The sequence below is a fragment of the Oryctolagus cuniculus genome, chromosome 3 (genome assembly GCF_964237555.1).
Source record: "Oryctolagus cuniculus chromosome 3, mOryCun1.1, whole genome shotgun sequence".
Lineage (NCBI taxonomy): Eukaryota > Metazoa > Chordata > Mammalia > Lagomorpha > Leporidae > Oryctolagus > Oryctolagus cuniculus.
In genome coordinates, this window is record NC_091434.1 from 121,950,456 (window position 1) to 121,966,720 (window position 16,265).

Below are 16,265 nucleotides of genomic sequence, written 5' to 3' on the forward strand. Positions count from 1 at the left end.
GTTCCCAGCAAAAACTGACAGCAAAGTACAGAGATATTCCCCATACCCATTGTCCCCATATGTGCACAATGTCCCCCACTATCAGCATCCCCCATCAGAGTGTTCCATGTGTTTCAGCTGATAAATCTATCCTACATCATCATCACCCAGAGCTCACAGCTTATATTCCACTCCCAGTCTTCTACATTCTGAGGGTTTGGACCAACTGACCACGACATGTATCTCTTATACTTGTTTTTATTTGTCTCTTTTTTCCTGTTATATTCATACTTTCAAAAAGTCATTAAGTTTTTTTTTGACAGGCAGAGTGGATAGTGAGAGAGAGAGAGAGAGAGAGACAGAGAGAAAGGTCTTCCTTTGCCGTTAGTTCACCCTCCAATGGCCGCCGCAGCCAGTGCGCTGCAGCCGGCACACCGCGCTGATCTGAAGGCAGGAGCCAGGTGCTTCTCCTGGTCTCCCATGGGGTGCAGGGCCCAAGCACTTGGGCCATCCTCCACTGCACTCCCGGGCCATAGCAGAGAGCTGGCCTGGAAGAGGGGCAACCGGGACAGAATCCGACGCCCCGACCAGGACTAGAACCCGGTGTGCCGGTGCCGCTAGGTGGAGGATAGCCTAGTGAGCTGCGGTGCCGGCCCCATTACGTTTTTTAAAATGAGTTGATGAAAAGGAAAAATATTCAATGAATACTAGCATAAGAATGTGGCAATATCATGAAGGTAGTGTGTAAAGCCTGAGTTTTGTGAAACACCAAAACCCACAATTTCTAGGTACACAAGCTATGAATTATGTTAAGAGGCAATTTAACTATAACTCACATCTTTATCTAAATTTGCACTGACCTATGGTTGGCTCACAAGATCGATGCTGCTCTGAGTAATACATTTTCCTTGTTAACCTCTGTGGGAGACAGAAGAGCTCCCTCAGAATCCTAAACTCTGGGGCCTATGAAATAGCTAAGTTATAGGGTAAGGAGAAGTAAACCTACAGAGGGGTTTAAATTTGCTTATCAGATGACCTTAGCTAGGGAGGCTATCCTGGCTTATGGGCCCCAAGTAATTATAGGAAGTGGAAGAGGGAGATAGGAGAGAGTGAGCCAGGGAAATGACATAATGAGAAGGCCTGGGCCTGATGCTGCTGGCTTTGGAAATGAGATCAGGGGTCACAGGCAATGAAGGCAGACACCCTGTGAAAGCTGAAAAAGGCAAAAAAAAAAAAAAAAAAGCTTCCTTGGAGGCTTCAAAAGAATATAATCAGGTGGGCAGTTAGTGTAGTAGCTTAAGTGACGACTTGGGTCACCAGTGGTATCCCATATCAGATTGCCTGGTTCCAGTCCTGGCTACTCCATTTCAGATCCAACTCCTGCTGATGTGTGCTCTGGAGGCAGCAGGTGTTGGCTCAACTACTTGGGTTCTTGACACTCACCTGGGGGACCAAGACTGAGTTCCTGGCTCCTGGCTTCAGCTTAGCCCAGTCCTGGCCTTTTCAGCTATTTGGGGAGTGAAGCAGTGAATATATATATATATATGTGTATATATATATATATACATATATATATATGAGATATATATATCTCATTCCCTCCCTCCTTTCTCTCTCTCGTAAAGCAAAAATAAATAAATTTCCAAAGGAACATGACCCTGCTGACATATTAATTTTAGTCTACTGAGACTCATTTCAGATTTCATACCTCCAGAACTCAAAGAAAATAAATTTATGGCATTCTAAGCCACTGAGTTTGCAGTCATTTCATGCCAGCAGCATCAGGAAACAATACAAACATTTCTCATTATTTAATAGCATTTCTTAATATGGTCATCCTGAGAATTTGAAATGATCCAGTGGTAAATTTTCAATGATGGATGAGAATCAATTTAAAAGAAAAAAAGGTAAAGAATTTTGATATTATTTTATTTTAAATTGCCCAAAAGTATCTGCACAGCTTTAGCTAAGACTGGATAATGTTTCCAAGAACTTGAAGCCTCACATCTTGTTTAAATAGGAAAGTCTGAAATCACATTACAGACTGCTGTACTCAACTGGAAAATCATACAGATTTGTTAATGTTAAATTTCATTCCCTTAGTCAAGCACACAGAGATAAACAACTTAAGGTGCATTTTCATTTGCTATAAAATTCTAAATATATGTGTGAGTTCTCAGTGACAATTTAATGACTGAGAGGTGTGAACCTGAAGTATATCAAATAAAACTATGATATCATTTTACTGCTGGTTTCATAATAGAAATGACCCTACATACTAACATTTTCACCTGAAAAATGAAATCATGGGCCAGCATTGTGGCATAGCAGGCAAAGCCATTGCCTGCAATGCCAGAATCCCATATGGCTGCTGGTTCGAGTCTTGGCTGCTCCATTTCTGATCCAGCTCCCAGCTAATGGCCTGGGAAATCAAGAGAAGATGGCCCAAGTGCTTGAGTCCTGAACCCATGTAAGAGAACTGGAAGAAGCTCCTGGCTCCTGGCTCCAGCCCAGCCCAGTCCTGGCCACTGTAGCCATCTGGGAAGTGAACCAACAGATCTTCCTTCCTTCCTTTCTCTCTTCCTTCCTTCCTTCCTTCCTTCCTCCCTCCCTCCCTCCCTCACTCCCTCCCTCCCTCCTTCCCTCCCTTCCTTCCTTCCTTCCTTTCTCTCTTCCTTCCTTCCTTCCTTTCTCCCTTTCTGTAACTCTTTCAAATAAACAAAATCTTTAAGGACAAATGGCACAAAAATCACTGTGCATACATCACAGCATACAGCTTGCTATTCTCTTTCCGGTGATCATTTTTTCTCCATCTGATGTTTGGAGTAAATAAAAAGCAGATGTGGTTTTCCTTAGGCAAGGCAAAGGAATGAATGAGCTATTCACAACCCTTATCTCAAGACCCCAAAGTAAAGGATACTCCTGGTGAATGGAAAGGTATTTCACTTTGCAGCGCAGTAGGCAGTGTCTCTCAACCTAGCCAAGCACCATTATTCACGAACCCCATCCTAGGGGAACGTGGCTGCCAAGGAGCTACATGGCTTATTATCTTTCCATGTGTGAACTTTTCTAGAACGTGGGACTCCCAAAGGGATTTATACGACTTCCTGACAGCCCCTAAACATACAGTTATCGTAGAAGGTAAAAGAAAACTGGCCATGGAGATTCAGAGTTGATTAACAGCAGTCTTGCTCATCAGTCACTCTCTGGATGCCAATTAAGCGAAGTACTCAGATGTAACACTTTTTTTTTAACTTTTATTTAATGAATGTAAATTTCCAAAGTACGATTTATGGATTACAATGGCTTCTCCCTCCATACTGTCCCTCCCACTCACAACCCTCCCCTTTCCCACTCCCTCTCCCCTTCCATTCACATCAAGATTCATTTTCAATTATCTTAATATACAGAAGATCAGCTTAGTATACATTAAGTAAGGATTTCAATGGTTTGCTCCCACACAGAAACATAAAGTGAAAAATAATAGATGATTTTTTAAAAATGATGATGAAATCAGATCAGGCCTATTGTCATGTTTAATCCCAGTGAGAGTCAAGTTGGGAGTTGATAATTTTTTTTTCTATTTTTTTTTACAGAAGATCAGTTTAGTATGCATTAAGTAAAAATTTCAACAGTTTGCACCCCCACAGAAACACAAAGTGAAATATATTGTTTGAGTACTCGTTATAGCATTAAATCTCAATACACAGCACATTAAGGACAGAGATCCTACATGAGGAGTAAGTGCACAGTGACTCCTGTTGTTGACTTTACCAATTGACACTCCTGTCTATGGCATCAGTAATCTCCCTATGCTCCAGTCATGAGTTTCCAAGGCTATGGAAGCCCTCTGAGTTCTCCGACTCTTATCTTGTTTAGACAAGGTCATAGTCAAAGTGGAGGTTCTCTCCTCCCTTCAGAGAAAGGTACCTCCTTCTTTGAAGACCTGTTCTTTCCACTGGGATCTCACTCACAGAGATCTTTTTGCCAGAGTGTCTTGGCTTTCCATGCCTGAAATACTCTCATGGGCTTTTCAGCCAGATCCGAATGCCTTTAGGGCTGATTCTGAGGCCAGAGTGCTATTTAGGACATCTGCCATTCTATGAGTCTGCTGAGTATCTCACTTCCCATGTTGGATCACTCTCCCCTTTATTTATTCTATCGGTTAGTGTTAGCAGGTACTAGACTTGTTTATGTGCTCCCTTTGACTCTTAGTCCTTTCATTATGATCAATTGTGAACTGAAATTGATCACTTGGAATAGTGAGCTGGCATTGGTACATGCCACCTTGATGGGATTGAATTGGAATCCCCTGGTATGTTTCTAACTCTACCATTTGGGGCAAGTCAGCTTGAGCATGTCCCAAATTATACATCTCTTCCCTCTCTTATTCCCACTCTTATGTTTAACAGGGATCACATTTCAGTTAATTTTCAACACTTAAGAATAACTGTGTGATAATTACAGAATTCAACCAGTCATATTAAGTAGAACAGACAAAAAAAACTACTAAGAGGGATAATGTATTAAGTTGTTCATTAACAGTCAGGGCTATGCTGATCAAGTCACCATTTCTCTTAGTGTCCATTTCACTTCAACAGGTGTCCTTTTTGGTGTTCAGTCAGTTGTCACCGATCAGGGAGAACATATGATATTTGTCCCTTTGGGACTGGCTTATTTCACTCAGCATGATGTGTTCCAGATTCCTCCATTTTGTTGCAAATGACTGGATTTCGTTGTTTCTTACTGTGGTATAGTATTCTAAAGAATACATATCCCATAATTTCTTTATCCAGTCTACCGGTGATGGGCATTTAGGTTGGTTCCAGGTCTTGGCTATTGTGAATTGTGCTGCAATAAACATTAGGGTGCAGACCGCTTTTTTGTTTGCCAGTTTAAACTCCTTTGGGTAAATTCCAAGGAGTGGGATTGCTGGGTCGAACAGTAGGGTTATCTTCAGGTTTCTGAGGAATCTCCAGACTGACTTCCATAGTGGCTTGACCAGTTTGCATTCCCACCAACAGTGGGTTAGTGTCCCTTTTTCCCCACATCCTTGCCAGCATCTGTTGTTGGTAGATTTCTGTATGTGAGCCATTCTTACCGGGGTGAGGTGAAACCTCATTGTGGTTTTGATTTGCATTTCCCTGATTGCTAGCGACCTTGAACATTTTTTCATGTGTCTGTTGGCCATTTGGATTTCCTCTTTTGAAAAATGTCTATTGAGGTCCTTGGCCCATCTCTTAAGTGGGTTGTTGGTTTTGTTGTTGTGGAGTTTCTTGATCTCTTTGTAGATTCTGGTTATTAACCCTTTATCTGTTGCATAGTTTGCAAATATTTTTTCCCATTCTGTTGGTTGTCTCTTCACTCTCCTGTTTCTTTTGCAGTACAGAAACTTCTCAATTTGATGCAATCCCAATAGTTGATTTTGGCTTTGACTGCCTGTGCCTCCCGGGTCTTTTCCAGAAATTCTTTGCCTGTGCCAATATCTTGAAGGGTTTCTCCAATGTTCTCTAATAACTTAATGGTGTCAGGATGTAGATTTAGGTCTTTAATCCACGTTGAGTGGATTTTTGTGTAAGGTGTAAGGTAGGGGTCTTGCTTCATGCTTCTGCATGTGGAAATCCAGTTTTCCCAGCACCATTTATTGAATAGACTGTCCTTGCTTCAGGAATTGGTTTTAGATCCTTGATCAAATATAAGTTGGCTGTAGATGTTTGGGTTGATTTCTGGTGTTTCAATCTGTTCCATTGGTCTATCCATCGGTTTCTGTACCAGTACCATTCTGTTTTGATTACAACTGCCCTGTAGTATGTCCTGAAATCTGGTATTGTGATGCCTCTGGCTTTGTTTTTGTTGTACAAGATTGCTTTAGCTATTCGAGGTCTCTTGTGCCTCCATATGAATTTCAGCATCATTTTTTCTAGATCTGAGAAGAATGTCTTTGGTATCTTGATTGGGATTGCATTGAATCTATAAATTGCTTTTGGGAGAATGGACATTTTGATGATGTTGATTCTTCCAATCCATGAGCATGGAAGATTTTTCCATTTTTTGGTATCCTCTTCTATTTCTTTCTTTAAGATTTTGTAATTCTCATCGTAGAGATCTTTAACGTCCTTGGTTAAGTTTATTCCAAGGTATTTGATTGTTTTTGTAGCTATTGTGAATGGGATTGATCTTAGCAGTTCTTTCTCAGTCATGGAATTGCTTGTGTATACAAAGGCTGTTGATTTTTATGCATTGATTTTATATCCTGCCACTTTGCCAAACTCCTCTATGAGTTCCAATAGTCTCTTAGTAGAGTTCTTTGGATCCTCTAAGTAAAGAATCATATCGTCTGCAAAGAGGGATAGTTTGACTTCTTCCTTCTCAATTTGTATTCCTTTGATTTCTTTTTCTTGTCTGATGGCTCTGGCTAAAACTTTCAGAACTATGTTAAATAGCAGTGGTGAGAGTGGGCATCCCTGTCTGGTGCCAGATTTCAGTGGAAATGCTTCCAACTTTTCCCCATTCAATAGGATGCTGGCTGTGGGTTTTTTATTAATTGCTTTGATTATATTGAGGAATGTTCCTTCTATTCCCAATTTGCTTAGAGTTTTCATCATGAAAGGGTGTTGAATTTTATCAAATGCTTTCTCTGCATCAATTGAGATAATCATATGGTTTTTCTTTTGCAGTCTGTTAATGTGGTGAATCACATTGATTGATTTGCGAATGTTGAACCATCCCTGCATACCAGGGATGAATCCCACTTGGTCTGGGTGGATGATTTTCCTGATGTGTTGTTGTACTCTATTGGCCAGAATTTTATTGAGGATTTTTGCGTCTATGTTCATCAGGGATATTGGTCTGTAATTTTCTTTCAGTGTTGCATCTTTCTCTGGCTTAGGGATTAAGGTGATGCTGGCTTCATAGAAAGAATTTGGGAGGATTCCCTCTTTTTCGATTGTTCTGAATAGTTTGAGAAGAAATGGGATTAGTTATTCTTTAAATGTCTGGTAGAATTCAGCAGTGAATCCATCTGGTCCTGGGCTTTTCTTTGTTGGGAGGGCCTTTATTACTGTTTCAATTTCTGTTTCAGTTATGGGTCTATTTAGGTTTTCTATGTCTTCATGGTTCAATTTTGGTAGATTGCATGTGTCCAGGAATCTATCCATTTCTGATAGATTTTCCTGTTTGCTGGCATACAGGTTCTTGTAGTAATTTCTGATGATTCTTTTTATTTCTATGGTGTCTGTTGTTACGTTTCCTTTTTCATCTCTGATTTTATTGGTTTGGGTCTTTTCTTTTTTTAGTTAGTTGGGCCAATGGGGTGTCAATTTTGTTTATTTTTTCAAAAAACCAGCTTCTCGCTTGGCTGATTTTTTGTAGTGTTTTTTTGGATTCAATCCTGTTAATTTCTTCTCTGGTTTTAATTATTTCTCTTCTTCTACTAGATTTGGGTTTGGTTTGCTGCAGTTTTTCTAGGTCCTTGAGATGCACTGAAAGCTCATTTATTTGGTACCTTTCCAATTTCTTGATATAGGCACCTATTGCTATAAATTTGCCTCTCAATACTGCTTTTGCTGTATCCCATAAGTTTTGATATGTTGTGTTGTTGTCTTCATTTACTTCCAGAAAGTTTTTGATTTCTCTTTTGATTCTTGAATGACCCAGTGTTCATTCAGGAGCATGTTTTCAGTCTCCATGTGTTTGCATACTTTCTGGGGTTTCCTGAGTTGCTAATTTCCAGCTTCATTCCGCTGTGGTCTGAGAAGCTGCATGGTATGATTCTAATTCTTTTAAATTTGCTGAGACTTGCTTTATGGCCTAGTATGTGATCAATCCTAGAGAAGGTTCCATGCACTGCTGAGAAGAATGTGAAGTCTGTAGATGTAGGGTTGAAAGTTCTGTAGATATCTGTTAGATCCATTTGGGCAATAGTGTCAATTAAATCTGCTGTTTCCTTGTTGATCTTCTGTCCGGATGATCTGTCTATTTCTGAGAGTGGAGTATTGAAGTCCCCCAGTACTATTGTATTGGAATCTAAATCTCCCTTTAAGTCCCTTAACATATCTTTTAAATAGACCGGTGCCCTGTAATTAGGTGCATATACATTTATAATAGTTACATCTTCCTGTTGAATTGAACCCTTAATCATTATATAGTGTCCCTCTTTGTCTCTCTTAACAGTTTTTGTATTAAAGTTTATTTTGTCTGATATTAATATGTATACACCTGCTTTTTTTTGGTTTCTGTTGGCATGGAATATCTTTTTCCAACCTTTCACTTTCAGTCTGCATGCCTCTTTGCTAGAGAGATGTGTTTCTTGTAGGCAACAAATAGTTGGGTTGTGTTCTTTGAGCCAGTCAGCCAAACGGTGTCTTTTAACTGCAGAATTCAGACCATTAATGTTCAATGTGACTATTGATACGTAGTGACTTTGCCCTGCCATTTTCCCGGAAATATTTTCTAGTATATGCTTTGAGCTTATCATGCTCTTTTACTGGTAGGTGTTCTTCCTTTCCCTTCTTTATATTGATGGCCGTGTTTCTGTGTTTCTGAGTGTAGCACATCTTTAAGTATTTTTTGCAGGGCTGGACGAGTGGCCACAAAGTCTTTCAATTTCTGTTTGCTATGAAAGGTCTTTATTTCACCTTCATTCACAAATGAGAGCTTGGCAGGATATAATATTCTGGGCTGGCAATTTTTCTCTCTTAGCACCTGTGCTATGTCTCGCCATTCCCTCCTAGCCTGTAGTGTTTCTGATGAGAAGTCTGCTGTGAGTCTGATTGGAGATCCTCTGAGAGTAATCTGACGTTTCTCTCTTGCACATTTTAGGATCTTTTCTTTATGTTTCACTGTGGTAAGTTTAATTACCACGTGTCGTGGTGAGGATCTCTTTTGGTTATGTTTATTGGGGGTTCTATGAGCTTCCTGTACTAGGATGTCTCTGTCCTTGTCCAAACCTGGAAAGTTCTCTGCTAGTATCTCACTAAAAAGGCCTTCTAATCCTTTCTCTCTCTCCATGCCTTCAGGAACTCCTAGAACTCGAATGTTGGTTTTTTTAATAGTATCCTGTAGATTCCCAATAATATTTTTTAGATTTCTAATTTCCTCTTCTTTTCTTTGGTTTGACTCTATGTTTTCCTGTGCTCTATCTTCTAAGTCCGATATTCTCTCTTCTGCTTCACCCATTCTGTTTTTAAGGCTCTCTAATGTGTTTGTCATTTGATCTATTGAGCTCTTCATTTCATTTTGATTTCACTATCACACTTTCCTGTTCTACTAGTTTCTGAGTTTCATTTTGATTCTTCCTTAAAATTTCATTTTCACGAGAGAGATTTTCAATCTTGTCCAATAAGGATTTCTGTAGTTCAAGGATTTGCTTTTGAAAACTTCTAAATGTTCTTATCATAAATTTTTTGAAATCCGTATCTTGCATTTCTTCTATCTCATCATCTTCATAATCTTGGTTTGGGGTGTTTTGTTTATTTGGAGGCATCATAGTGTCATCGTTGATCTTGTTCCCTCGATTTCTGTGTTTGTTACTTGGCATAGTTAATTCTTCTTTCGTCACTGTGCGTTTTTTTTTTTATTTTTTATTTTTTTTATTTTATACTATGTCCGTGTTAAGTGGACTGCCTGCTGTTGGAGGAGCCTTAGAGGCTTGAGATGGGTGCGGCCTGAGAGCTCTGCTTGGTTCTTCCTGGTTAAGGGTGTGCAAAGGTGACACCCTCAGGTTATGCGTGGTAAATCTCTCTCTATTTATTTATTTATTTAATTTATTCAGGGGGTAAGTAACACCGCACGGCACAGCTGTGCAGAATTGATGGTGTTTAGCTTCCAGTCTCTGGCTTCTACCCAGAGTCTGTTTAGGCTCCTCTGGACTCCCACTGGGTTGCCTTGGCTACTGAATTGTAGTGACTCAGTTCCTTAGCTCTCCCCTGTTGATATGTAAATCCAGAGAGCGGGCCTGCTCTTTGTCTCTTGCGAATTCTTAGAGCCTTGCAGCCTTGCAACCTTTGCAAGGTTAGGGGAAAGAGAAACCCCCAAGCTTTTTTTTTTCCTTCTTTCCGGTAGTGAGTTTGCTGCACTTTCCGGCCCCCCTCTAGATTCTGACCCCCGTTTCCCCACCAATGTCTCGGGTTATTGAGCTCACCTCCCCTTCCAGCGCCGATGTGTGGACTCGGAGCCCTGGACGTCCCAACTCTCCCTGCTGTTGTCTGTGTGATATGCACTCCCCTTCCCGCACTGGCGCGCAGACCCTGCGGCTTCTGCGGCACCCGCGGCTCGGTCCGTGGCTCGGCTTCCGCGTGGTGGGCGACCTTGTTCTCCCAGTAGGTCCTCCGATTCACAGCCACTCGATCCAGAAGAGTTTCCTCTGCAATATTTTCCTGGTTGTTTTTTCTGAGGCTACTGTAACTCCCCTTTTATTAAACTAAATTTTCCCAGACTATCAGTGCGCGCCCTCACTATTCCGCCATCTTGGCTCCGCCCAGATGTAACACTTTAACACCAGGAATTAAAATGGGCAAAAAAGTTGAAATTCTGTCATAAAATTCACCATTGTAAGTGAAGTAGCTTTGAAAATGTGCCTTTAAATCTGGCTGAAAAGCCCATGAGAGTATTTTAGGCATGGAAAGCCAAGACACTCTGGCAAAAAAAACCAAAAAACCAAAAACAAACAAACAAACAAAAAAACAAAACAAAACAAAACAAAACACCTAAATGAAAGATCTCTGTGAATGAGATCCCAGTGGAAAAAATGGGCCATCAAAGAAGGAGGTGCCTTTCTCTGAAGGGAGGAGAGAACTTCCACTTTGACTATGACCCTGTCTGAATAAGATCAAAATTGGCAAACTCAAAAGGCTTCCATGTCCTTGGCAACTCATGACAAAAGCCTCAGGTGATCACTGATGCCATAAACAAGAGTGTTAAATTGTTAAGTCAACAACAGGAGTCACTGTGTACTTACTCCTCATGTGGGATCCCTGTCCTTAATGTGTTGTCCAATGTGAAGTAATGCTATAACTAGTACTGAAACAGTATTTTACACTTTGTGTTTCTGTGTGGGTGCAAACTGATGAAATCTTTACTTAATATACACTAAATCAATCTTCTGCATATAAAGATAATTGAAAATGAATCTTGATGTGAATGGAATGGGAGAGGGAGCAGGAGATGGGAGGGGTGTGAGTGGGAGGGAAGTTATGGGGGGAAAAGCCATTGTAATCCATAAACTGTACTTTGGAAACCTATATTTACTAAATAAAAGCTAAAAAAAAGAAAATGTACCTTTTAAAAAAAAGCATATTTATGCCCCCAATTGCTGAGCAAAAATAAAGAGAAAGTTTACTGTGAGACAGCCAAAATGACCTCATCAATCCATTTGGGGAAAAGAGGGTCTTTGCTCTCAAAGGTATGTGAAATCCATCTTCTCCCAGGGTACCACTCAGCAGGATCTAATGAAACACTGCATGCAGAATTCCTTAAAAGTAAACACAGGCAACTCACCACCTTACACCTTCCTCGCTTGTGAAGCCGACTCATGGCACCAACAAGTTCAGAACAGAAGGAAGGGGAAGGGGCTGGATAAAGCTGCCACCTGCAGTGCCAGCATCCCATATGGGCACCAGTTCAAGTCCTGGCTGCTCCAATTCCAATCCAGCTCTCTGCTGTAGCCTGAGAAAGCAGTGAAAGATGGCACAAGTCCTTGGGCCCCTGCACCTACATGGGAGACCTGGAGGAAGTTCCTGGCTTCGGATCAGTGCAGCCATTTCAGCCAACTGGGGAGTGAGCCAGTGGATGGAAGACTCTCTCTCTCTCTCTCTCTGATTCTCCTTCTCTCTCTGTGTAACTCTGACTTTCAAATAAATAAATAAATCTTAAAAAAAAAGAAGGAGGAGGAAGGGGAAAGAATTTAAACTTCTTATGTTAAGTAGTTTGGGCACATGACTTATCCTCTCTGAAATTTTTTTGAGGTCAGAGACAGTGCCCTGACCCCAGCCACACAGCAAAGCTGTGGATATACTGGTAGAAGAGAGAAAGCAGTCCTGTGTGTCTTGCATGAATGCTTTCCATGCGTGTCTTTCTCTTTAGCATCACTGTCATGCACACAGCTGCTGTGCCACGGCTTTTATGACATAATCAGGAGAGAATGGTTATGATGAGAGAGAGTCCCAGGTTCTGAACCTGAAACCCTGAAAATGAAGAGCTCCAGTTCATGCTGATGTCAGGTGATTCTAACACCCACTGTTAAAAATGACCTCAGCCACTCAGGCCACAACATTCTCAGTCCATGCCCTGGGCCCTCTTCAAGCTCCAGATGAAAGCACTCAGCCCCTCTTCCACACTGTCCTTGACATCAAGAGGAGAGTCTCCAAATTTCCATGCTACAGATCAAACACCAGTCTCGCTGCTCACTACGCCAGCTCTCACCACCTATCTGCTTCGAGATGTGGATGCGTGTGCTTCCTTATCTCTAATTTATTCAGCACCTCAAAAAGCTCATCTCCCCAAAGCTCCACCTCGACAGCCTTCATCTCCAGACTCTCTGTACCAGATAGCTGTGTGCCGGCTTTTTGGAACCTCATCTCTGATCCATCCCCAAATCCTGGGACATTTTCAGTGTACTCTCTAGAACCCACAGTAAATTCCCCTGTATCCTTAACATCCCCAACTTGACTTGGCTCTCCCAACAGGGTATGGTTTCCCTTTGGCTCCCCAGACTGTCACACCACTCCTCCTTGTTGCACTTATCTACACACTGGGGTGCTTTCCTTCACTCAGCAAAGAACCAAGCTCCCCCTCACTGTCACTTCTGGCCCTCTACTCACGGTCAGTCTTCATGCCTCCAATATCCACCTGGGTATCCTTTCTAATGCTCTTGAGCTCATCTTCAGTGTCCTCACCTTCCACCTCACCCAGCCACCTTTAATAGCAACCCCGCCTTAAGCTAAGGAGCAAGCATCCTGCTCCCCCACCATCACCTTGTGTCTTTCCAGCTCTTTCCCTGTAATACCCTAATCCCAACCAGGACCTGGCACTTTCCCCACATCCTTCTAATGTATGTTTTACTCTCCCTTCCTAAGTTTAAAATCCACAGACCATTGTCTCCCTTTTATATAAAACCTCAACTCTCTTACCCTCTTATGTGATGCTTCTAACTCGCCAAAATCCTAATCATGGTTAAATGCAACTCTCTACCTGCTCTGTCCTGTCATGCATGATACTGAATGTGACTAGAGAAAAAACAATCTTGCTCTATAAATTGTAATCACCATCTCAAACTTCTCATTCTCCTGAAAGTCCTTTCTCAAGTCTTTCTTCAATTCTCAAATATCCAGAACCTGGAGCTGGTGTTGTGGTGTAGCAGGTTGGGCCACCACCTGCTGCAGGCAATCCATATGGGCACTGGTTCAAGTCCTGGCTGCTCCACTTCTGATCCATTTCCCTGCTAATGTGCCTGGGAGGTCAGCGGAGGATGGCCCAAGTGATTGGGACCCTGCCACCAATGTAATATGACCAGGAAGATGCTCCTGGCTCCTCCCTTTAGCTAGGCCCAGCCCTGACCTTGTGGCCATCTGGGAGGTGAAATGGAAGAAGGAACATTCTCTCTCTCTCTCTCTCTCTCACCACCTTTCAAATAATACATAAACCTTTTTTAAAAAAACCCAGAACCTCATTTTCACTGTTAAGTAATAACTTTTCCCTGTATCTCTAAAGAAAGAATAGTTCTAGAAGCTATTGCCAACAGTTGTACCCACCCAGTCACACATATTCCACCTTTTCCTCTGTTACTACAAGTAAATCCTCCCTGCTTTCATTTAGAGCCAACTCTTCTTCCTGGGCACCGAGTCCCACGCTGGCAAGCACACAGTGCACGGCTGCATGGCTCAGTCCCTGGATCTCTTCTCTACGTTCACTGCCTTAGTGAGCTAGCAATCTATGGGCTGACGACCCCCAACTTCACATTTTGAGGCCAGACCCGTCCCATCAACTCCAATCTCAAGTGCCTAACTGTAGTAGGCATGCTTCTGCTTTAATAAAATATATAACAAACAATTCAAAAACACACTGGCTTATGATAACAAGTAGTCGTTTCCTGTTGAATTTTCCACAGGTTTGCCAAAGCACCTCTGCCTCGGGCTGCAGACTCAGTTCAGATCGGCTCCACAAAGCTCCCTTTCTGGTACCAGCACCTCCTCAAGGGTATGCTCCTCTCCTGGTGAAGCACAGTCTTCAAAGTGACTGTTGTATTTCTGCCATACTGTCTAGGGTCTCAGCCCAGTTGGCACAAAGTCACTTCCACCCACGTTTAATTCTCCAAAGCAATTTACACAGCCATGCCCAGCACCAGGGAGGCAGAAATGCATACTCTACTCAAGAAGCTGAACTGAGCATGAGAGCAGAGGGGAGGAAGAACTGTGAGCAAGTAACAGATTCATTCTCTCTGAGTCTCTATTCAGTGTCTGCAATTAGATGTCAAATAATCACAAAACCTGTCATGAACAAAACTTATTTCCAAACTTGCCTCTCCTGCAGTCTTCCAGATACCTTAAAAAAATCAATTGTTGCAGATGTTTCATAAGGTCAAAGTCATCACTGACCTTCTCTCTAACATACCCGTCCAATCTCTACCTTTAACATTATGCCTGGAAACTGATTCCTTTCCATCGCTTCTGTTTATACCACCAGAGAGTATAATAATAGCCTGCAAGCCAGTCTCCACATTCATTTTTGTAAGATTTATTTATTTATTTGAAAGGCAGAGTGATGGGGGTAGAGATGGATAGATACATACATACAGAAATGCATACATACCTGGCATCCTCTGGTTTAATCTCCAAGTGGCTGCAATGCCCGGTACTGGTGTAGACTGAACCAGGAGGCAGGAACTCCACCTGGGCCCCCCTCCCACATGGGTTGGAGGTGCTGAAGCGCTCGGGTCATCTTCCACTGCCTTCTCGGATGTATTGCTAGGATGCTGAATTGGAAATGGAGTAGACAAGATTCAAATCAGCACTCAGTTATGGGATGCTGGTGGCTTAGCGCATGGTCCACAATGTTGACCGCAGTTTCCATGTTTCTACCCTCAACCCCCTAGTGTGTATTCTCAATATGACAGCCAGAATGATCCTTTTTTATAAATAAATGTTATTTTAATTTTATTTGAAAGGCAAAGAGAAAGAGATAGATCTCCCATCCATTGGTCCACTACCCTAAATGCCCACAACAGCCGTGATTGGGCCAGTCTGAAGCCAGAACCTGGGAACTCAGAGCTGGCACTGTGTAGTAGGTTAAGCCTCCACCTGTGTTCATCAGCATCCCATATAGGCGTCAGTTCATGTGCCAGCTGCTCTTCTGATCTAGCTAATTATGGCCTGCGAAAGCAGTGGAAGATGGCCCAAGTGCTTGAGCCTGTGTACCCACTTGGGAGACCTGGAGGAAGCTCCTGACTCCTGGCTTTGGATCTGTTCAACTTCAGCCTTTGCAGCCATTTGGGGAGTTAACCAGCGGATGGAAGATCGATCTCTCTCTCTCTCTCTCTCTCTCCCTCACTCCCTCCCTCCCTCCTTCCTTCTGTAACTCCCTCTTAAATAAATAAACACATCTTTTAAAAAGAAAAGAAAGAAAGAAAGAAAAGAAACTGAAAACTCAATCTAGACCTCTGACATGAGTGAAGTGGCTCACATACCGGAGATGTCATTTGATGCTTCTGACAGTGTGCCTTAAGAGGAAGCTAGAAATGGAAGTAGGGCTGGGACTCAAACCGAGGTACTATTACATGGGATGTAAGCACCCCAAATGGCATCTTAACTAGTGTGCCACATGCTTACTACAGAATTATCCTTTCACGTTAGATTATCTCACTCTTCTGCCTAATCTATCATCAAATCCCTTTACAACCCTGACCTCATCCTCTACCATCCTCCCTCTCACTCTATTGCTACCACCCCCTACCTGCAAATCTTCAGCACAACCTCCCTTCTCCAGATCCTGTGTATGTGTTCTGACCTCTGCCTAGAATATCCTTCCCCCAGATGTTTGTATGGTTCTTTCCCTTTCCTCATTAGGGATCTTATTCAAGTGTCACCTCTCAGTGAAGACTCCCTGAATGTCAAATTGCATGGTACAATAATAAGTGCTGTGATGAAGGAAACACACACAGCTGTGGGAGCCCAGAAGAGCATCCACCCCGGACTATGAGTCACTATGCAAATCATTGTCTATTAGGAAGGTGACAACGAGGGCAGTGGATCATTATGCCTTGCCATAGGTAACCTGAAATTCATTACAAAGAG

At 42.2% G+C, this 16,265-nt stretch overlaps 1 long non-coding RNA gene across 4 annotated transcripts in view; it reads right to left on the minus strand.

The window, feature by feature from the left end:
• LOC103348734 (uncharacterized) overlaps window positions 1-16,265 on the minus strand; it is an 89,218-nt gene that overhangs the window by 70,734 nt on the left and 2,219 nt on the right. For 2 of the 4 annotated variants that reach the window (XR_011387338.1, XR_007920706.2), the window contains exon 3: window positions 14,785-14,947. This is a non-coding gene — a long non-coding RNA (uncharacterized lncRNA). Of the gene's footprint in view, window positions 1-3,359; window positions 14,948-16,265 lie in introns of those variants that run through there. The other 2 variants (XR_517022.4, XR_011387337.1) reach the window with 2 other exon arrangements.